This window comes from Vicugna pacos, unplaced genomic scaffold, assembly GCF_048564905.1.
Source record: "Vicugna pacos unplaced genomic scaffold, VicPac4 scaffold_20, whole genome shotgun sequence".
In the NCBI taxonomy this organism is placed as follows: Eukaryota; Metazoa; Chordata; class Mammalia; order Artiodactyla; family Camelidae; genus Vicugna; species Vicugna pacos.
In genome coordinates, this window is record NW_027328741.1 from 94,390,672 (window position 1) to 94,399,428 (window position 8,757).

Consider the following 8,757-nt stretch of genomic DNA (forward strand, 5'->3'; position numbering starts at 1 on the left):
GAACAACCTGGGCCCTCCATTAAATAACAGGGCAGACAAGCCCTGGGATTGGAAAGGTGCATTCTAAATTTCTGAAAATCCACAAAATTATCTAGGACAAGAGACCTAGGGCTCAGACACAGCCAACATAGCTTCTGGTGCTTTGCACCCTGGCAGCAGCGAGAGCAAATCTGCATTCACTCCTAAGGACTTAGCAGCCTTAAGTGCGAGAAGGGGACTTGTTTACAGCCTGAGGCAGATAAGATATTTCTGTCCTATTTCTTGAGAGAACTTGCTCTGCCAATGCAAACAAGGAGCTGGGTTTTGGCCCAGATCAGTGACAGGGCACATAACATTGGAGAGACAGGCACCCTGAGGGGGCTGATGGCCCACCAACTTTTGGGATGGAACACAGCCACTGACCATGTGGCTGGGAGAAGGCTTTATGCCCACTCCTGCCTGGTGAGTCTGAAACATATGACTGAGGCATCGGTCAGGGCAGTGACAAGACAGCACAAAGTAAAGAGAGCTGCTCCATAACCAGTGATGGGAGTAGGAGTGATCTGCTTGCCAACAGGCCCTAGGAGCTGCACAGATGAGGGCTCCAATGGAGGGCCTCTGGAAAAAGCAATCTGAGCTTCAAAAACAGGATGAATACAGAAAGAGTTCACATTACATTACACAGTCTCCAGGACACACTGACCACCCCCTTGTTTTAATCTGTTTTTATCAGTTCCATTTTCTATTACCCTCTTAATTTTTAATTCTTAGGCAATTATATATACCCCCTTTTATAGCCCATTGAAATTTTTTAAAAATATTTTTATTATTATTATTTTTCAAAACTCTGCTTCAACTTGCTCTTCTATTATGTATTATACATTGTCTTCAAACATTTATTTCCCATTCTTTAAAATTCTTTGTCTCCCTCTCTCTTTTTTCTCTCTTTTAGTTGTATTACTACATAGGCATTAGGAAGTTAAACTCCTTTAGGACCACAGTAGATAACTGATACTCCATAAATCACAGTGCCAAAGAGGTAGGAGCAAGATGATGAAGCAGACAAACCATTCCCAATTAAAAGAACAAGAGAAATCCTCTGAAAGTACGATCAGTGAAATAGATATCAATAGCCTACTAGATCAAGGTTTCAAAAAAGGTGGGATCAAATTAATGAAGGAAATAAAAGATAGTGTTTAGAGACATAAAATATGTTAAAAATGAAATGGAAGCTATAAAGAAGAGCCAAGTAGAATAGGTAAAACTGTTGACTGAGATGAGGAATGATCTAAAGGGGTCACAAAGCTGACTAGATAATGCAGAGGAATGAATTAGTGACCTAGAAGACAGGACAATAGAAAGCACCCAATCAGAACAGCCACAAGAGAAACAACAAGAAACAAATGAAAATAGCATGAGACCTTTGTGATAATAGAAAGCATGCCAAACTTGGCATGATAGAAGTCCCAGAATGGGAGGAAAGATAAAAGGGGATTGCAAAGGTGTTTGAAGAAATCATGAGTGAGAACTTCCCAAACTGAAAGAAGAAATCAGATATCCAAGTACAGGAATCTCAGACTGTCCCAAACAGGAAGAACTCAAATAAACCCACAACAAGACATATAATTAAGATGGCCAGAGCCAAGGATAAGGAAATGATCCCAAAGGCAGCATGAGAGTAGCAAAGAGTGTGTTACAAGGGAATCCCCAGAAGGCTCACAGCTGAATTCACAACACAAATACAACAGAACAGAAGGGAGGGGCAAGATGTATTCAAATTCCTGAATGAAAAAAATGATATACCCTAGGATACATTAACCAGCAAGGCTATTTTCTATGGTAGAAGGAGACAGAAGTAATTTCACAGACAAGAAAAAGCTACAAGAGTTTAGCAACACTATACCCATGCAAAAAGAAATATTGAAAGGTCCACTCTAAAAAGAAAAGCAACAGGATGCTACAGAAATGTGAATCTCACAGCTGGAAAGGTGATAACTCATGAACTAGAAATAAAATAAACACAAAATTTTTAAAAAAGACATACAAATCATTGAGATTGGAAATGGAGTTAGGAAAATAGAGAATTTTTTTCTTGGGGGGTCTTTCATTATAAAATAATTTGTTCTCGGTAGGATGTATTTGAGATCATGTTACTATCAGTTTAATATAATCAGTTATAGTAATGGTCTAATAGACTTATATAATAGGGTAAAAACAAGACAAAAACATATACAGGGAGTCAATAAAACTAAATAAATTTCATGATAATACAAAGGAAAATGACCAAACCAAAAAAGGAAGATCAAACGAACAAAGACGAAATAAAAGATCAACTGCAAAGATAAGGTCAAAATGACAATAAACACAAACATATCATCGATTATTGTAAATGTTAATGGACTAAATGCTCCATTCAATGCCATTGAGTGGCATGCTGGATAATAAAGCAAGAACCTTCAATATGCTGCATAAAAGAGATCCACTTCAGCGAGAAGGAAACAAATAGATTGAGAGTGAAAGGATGGAAAAGGATATTCCATACAATGGGAAAAGCCAAAAAAGCAGGTGTTGCAGTACTGACTTCAGACAAAATAGTCTTTAAAACAAAGGTCATAAAGAAAAATAAGGAAGGACATATTATGATGATTGAAGGAGTGATACAAGATGAGGATAGCACACTTGTTAATACATAGGCACCAAATAGAGGACTACCTAAGTACATGAAAAAATTACTAACAGATATAAAGGGGGATAGTGATGGGAATCGAAACATGGTTGGAGATTTCAACACTGCATTAACATCACTGGACAGATCATTGAGATAGAAATTAAATTAGGCAACAGACAATTTAAATAATACAATAGAAATATTACACTTGGTGGATATTTTCAGAGAATTGCACCACCCACAAAATAGTATATGCATTCTTTTCAAGTGCACATGGCACATTTTCCAGGATTCGTGATATACTTGGGCACAAAAGAAACTTCAGCAATTTTAAGAAGATAAAAATTACCTCAAGCTTCTTTACTGACCACAATGCCATGAAGTTGACATCAACAAAGAGAAACAAAGGAGAACAAAAGGAAAACATGGGGATTAAACAATATGTTGTTATAACACCTATGGGTCCAAGAAGAAATCAAAGCTGAAATGAAAATGTACCTTGAGACAATAGTAAATGAAAGCAAAACCACACAACATTTATGAGACACAGCAAAAGCACTGTTGAGAGGGGAGTTTATAGCGATACAGGCCTTCCTCAAAAAACAAGAACAACCACAAATAAACAATTTAACCCATCAGGAGAATAAACTTGAAAAAGAAAAAAAAAACCCAAAAGGCAGCAGAAGGAAGGAAATCATAAATATTGGGGAGGAAATAACCAAAATAGAGTTTTAAAAGACCATAGAAAAAAATCAACAAATCCAAAGGCTGGTTTTTTGAAAAAGTAAGTAAAATCTACAAACCTCTGGCCAAACTCAAAAAGAATAAAAGAGAGAGAGCACAAATTAGCAAAATAAGTTTGGAGAATGGAGAATTTAGAACTGATAAAATAGAAATACATAATACCATATGAGAATATTATGAAAAGTACATTGAACCAAACTGGATAACCTAGAGGAGATGGACAAGTTACTGGAAACATACTGTCTACCAAGACTGAATCAAGAAGAAACTGACCCCTTGAACAAACAGAGCAGTAGAAATGAAATCAAAATAGCAGTATAAAACCTCCCTACAAATAACAGTACAGGATCGGATGGTTTCACTACGGATTTCTACCACACATGCATAGAAGAACTCATACCAGTCTTTCTCAAACTCTTCCAGAAGATTGAAAAGGAAGGAATACTCCCAAAGTCATTCTATGAAGCCACAATTACCCTGATACCACAACCAGGATAAGACAATACCAAACAAGACAATTTTAAGCCAATAGCAGTGATGAACACAGAAGCCAATATCCTCACCAAAATAGTAGTGAATAGAGTACAAAACAGAGAAAAAAGATTATACATCATGACCAAGTGGGGATAATGCCAGAGACACGGGGTGGTTCAACATATGCAAATCAATCAATGCAATACAGCACATCAACAAGAGAAACGACCAAAACTGCGTGAACATCTCAATAGATGCAGGAAAAGCATTTGATAAAATTCAACACACACTTTTGATAAAAACTCTCACCAAATTGGGCATAGAGGCAACATATCTCAGCATCATAAAAGCTATAGATTACAAATCTACAGCCAGCATAGTACTGAATAATGAGAAAGTCAAAATCTTCCCACTAAAATCTGGGAAAAGACAAGGACGCACACTATCACCACCCCAACTCAACATAGACTTGGAAGACCTAGCCACAGCAATCAAACAAGAGAAAGAAGTAAAAGGGATGCAAATTGGAAAGGAAGATTTTAAAGTCTCACTATATGCAGACAATGTTACTATATATAGAAAACCCTACAAGATCCAGACAAAAACTATTACAGCTGATCGATGGATTCAGCAATGTAGCAGGTTACAAGATTAAAGTTCAAAAATCAGTGGCATTTCTTAACGCTAATTATTCAGACAATACTATAGAGCTACAATCAACATGACAGCACTGTATTGGTTGGAAAATATACATATAGGCCAATGGAACAGAATAGAGAGCCCAGAAATAATCCCACAAACTTTTGGTCAATTAATCTTAGACAAAGGAGGCAAGAAATTACAATGGAAGAGACACAATCTCTTCAGCAACTGGTGTTGGGAAAACTGGACAACAGCATGTAAATCAATGAGGCTAGAACACTCCCAATGAACCTAGAACACCATACACAAAAATAAACACAGAATGGATCAAAGACTTATACATAAGATAAGATAGAATAAACTTCCAAGTGGAAAATAAAGGCAAAACATATCTGACATACATTTCATAAATTTCCTTGTAGAAAAATTAAAAGCAAGAATAAACAAATGAGACCTAATGAAACTTACAAGCTTCTGCACAGTAAAGAAACTGGAAGTAAAAAAAAATACAACCCACTGAATGGGAAAAACTGAATATGAAACCGACAAAGGATTGATCTCCAGAGTGTATAAGCAGCGCATCCAACTAAAGAAGAAAAAATAAATCACCCAATGCAAAAATTGGCAGAAGACCTAAACAAGAAATTCTGCAAGGAAGACATACAAATTACCAAAAGGCACATCAGAAAATACCCAATATCACTGATTATCTGAGAAATGCAAATCAAAACTACAATGAGGTATCACCTCACACTATTCAGAATGGCCATCATTCCAATATCTACAAATGACAAATGCAGGAGATGCCTTGGAGAAAAGGGAACCGTCCTTCACTGCTGGTGGCAATGCAGTTTGGTGCAGCCACAGTGGAAAACAGGATGGAGATTCGTCAGAAGCCTAGGAATAGACTTAGCATATGACCCAGGAATCCCGCTCCTGGCCATAAATCATGAAGGAACCCTACTTCTGGATGACACTTGAACCCCAATATTTATAGCCAGCACTATTTACAATAACGAAGACATGGAAACAGACTAAATGTCCATCGACAGTTGACTAGATAAAGAAGAGGTGGTATATTTATATAATGGGATACTGGTCAGCCATATAAAGCGACAACATAATGCCATTTTCAGCATCATGAATGGTCCAGGAGAAAATCAGTCTAAGTGAAGTAAGCCAGAAAGAGAAAGAAAAATACCATATGAGATGGCTCATCAGTGAAATATAAAAACAAAATAAAACAAGACAAAAAAGCACAAATACAAAACAGAAATAGACTCTCAGACATAGAATAGAAGGTTTTGTTAGCCAAGGGGCCGGGGGGTGGGAAGAGATAGACTGGGAGGTCTAAATTGTAGAACAGATAAACAGGATTGTACTGTATAGCACAGGGAAATATATACAAGTTCTTACAGAAGCCCTCAGTGGAAAAAATGGGACAACAAATATATGTTTGTTCATTGTAACTCAGTACTGTGCTCTATGCTGGGATTGGAGACAACTTTGTAAAATGACTGTAAATCAATAAAGAAAACTTAAAAAAATGTTATTAAGTATTACAGGTGTAAATATACATTAGAGAGAAAAAGAAAACTATGCAAAAGAGCAGTAAAACCAAAGATTTTTTTTGTTTTCTTTTTAAGATAAGCAAAACCAAAAAACCTCTAGCCAGGTGCATCATGAAGAATAGAGAGATACCCCAAAGAAATAAAGTAAGAAATAAAAGAAGAGAAATAACAATTATTTCTTCAAATATACAAAAAAGGGATCATTTTGTCAACACATTCAAATAAACTGGACAACTTAGAAGAAATAGACAAATGTCTAGAAAGAGACAGAAATAAGGAGAAACAAATAATTTGAACAAACTGTTTACTAGAAGAAATAATCTGCATTTAAAAAAAATCGTTAAATAGAAGTGCAGATTTAAACAAATCCTGTGGAGAACTGTACAAAAATACAAAGCAGAACTTATACTCTTCAAATTATTCAAAAATATTGAAGATGTGTGAAACTCCCTAATTAATTCTATGAAGAATTCATCACCCTGATAGCAAAGCCAACAAACAAACTACAGGCAAAGGGAACTTCAAGCCAATGAAATTGATAGATTTTGATGCAAAAATTCTACAAAATATTATTAGTAAACTAAATCCAGCAATACCAAAAATGAATCATACACCATGATCAACTTGGATTCATTGCAGGGTCACAAGAGTAGTTCAACATACACAAAACAATCAGTTTGATACAACACATTAAGAAAAGGAAAAGAGAATACAACATGGTCATCCCAATAAATCCATAAAAAGTATTTCACAAAATTCAACATTTATTCATTAAAACAGCAACAACAGCTACAACAACAAGAACAACAATAGCAACAACAATAGAAACCTCTTACCAAAGTAGGATTCAGGAAATATATCTCAACATAATTGAAGTTATTACTTACAAACCCACAGACAACGTAATATGCAAAAATGAATAACTGAAAACCAAATTAAGGAATAAGACAAGGATGCCCAATCTCCACATTTCTGTTAAACACAGTATGGGAAGTCCTCACAACAGCAATAAGACAAGAAAAAAAGTTATTCAAGTTGGATTGAATGAAGTAAATCTGGTATTATTTTAGATGACATGATAATATATAAAGAGATCCCTAAAGATTGCCCAAACCAGAACAACTAAAACTAATTAAGACATTTAGCAAATTAGCATGAGTCATGGTTAATATACAAAAACTGGCACAATTCTTTACACTTAAAATGAAATATTCCATAATTTTAAAATATATATATGAAATCAGATCAAAAAATGAGAAACCTATGGATAATCCAAGATAATAAAATCAATAGGACACTGAGAAAGAAATTTGAAGATGATGCAAAGAAAAGGAAAGAAATCTCAATGTTTTAGTTTAGAGGAATTTATATTGTTAAAATATACATACTACAAAATATGTCTAAGGATATAAATTGATTCAGATCGAACTACATGATATTTTCCACAGAACTAAAAACATCCCTATGATTTGTATGGAACTGCAAAAGTACCAGAACTGCAAAAGAAACAATGAGGAAAAAGGACAAAGTTGGAGGCATAACACTTAACACTCCCAGATCTCAGACTGTATTACAAAACTACAGTAATCAAAACAGCACAATACTGGAAAGTAAACAAACATCTATATCACTGGAACAGAACACAGAGGCAGAAATAAAACATCACAACTATGGTCAACTAAACTATGACAAAGGAAACAATCATATATCATGCCTTAAAACAGTCTTCAGCAAGGGATATTAAGAAAACTAGACAGCTACATGTAAATCAATGAAATTAGAACACTCCCTCACACTGTACAAGAATAAATTCTAAATATTTTAAATATCTGAATCTAATACATGACAAAATGAAACTTCTGGAATCTAACATAGGCAAAACAAAACAAAAATTGTAGAAAAATTTTCTTATGTCACACTCCCAAGCAGAAAACAATAAAGGTAAAATAAGCAAATAAGTCCTAACTAAACTTAAAAGCTTCTACACAGCAAATTAAAATGAAAATATGAACTTCCAATTGGGAGAAAACATTAGGAAACAATGAAATCTAAAAGAGGCTAATTTCTAAAATACACAAATCGTTCATAAAACACAAGTTCAAAAATCTACAAACAACTCAGCCAGAAAATGAGCAGAAGACAATTCTCTAAAAAAGACACACAGATGACAAACAGGAAAATAAAAACGTGCTCACATTGCTAATCATTATACAAAGGGAAGACAAAAATAAAGTAATGTTTTACCTCACACAAATGAGAAGGGCTGTCGTCCAAATGTCTACAAATAATAAAGACAAGGGAGATTGTGGAGAAAAAGGGACTCCCCAACGCTGTTGGTGGGAATCAAAATTGGTGAAACCACTTTGGAAACAGTATGGAAGTGCTTTAAATAATAAATTAGACCTATCATATGACACAGCAATTCCACTCCTGGGCATATAAAACATATAACCTGAAATTAAAGAATCCTAGGGTAAAACATAAGAAGTACACTCTGACATTGGACTTAATTTGATTCTACAAATGTCTCCTTTGACAAGGGAAGCAGAAGTAACTCTAATAAAATATGATTGTGTCACACTAAACAGATTTACACTGCAAAAGAAATGATCAATGAAATGAAAAGTCATCCAACACAATGGTAGAACATATTTTCAAGTGATAATTTCCAATCAAGTG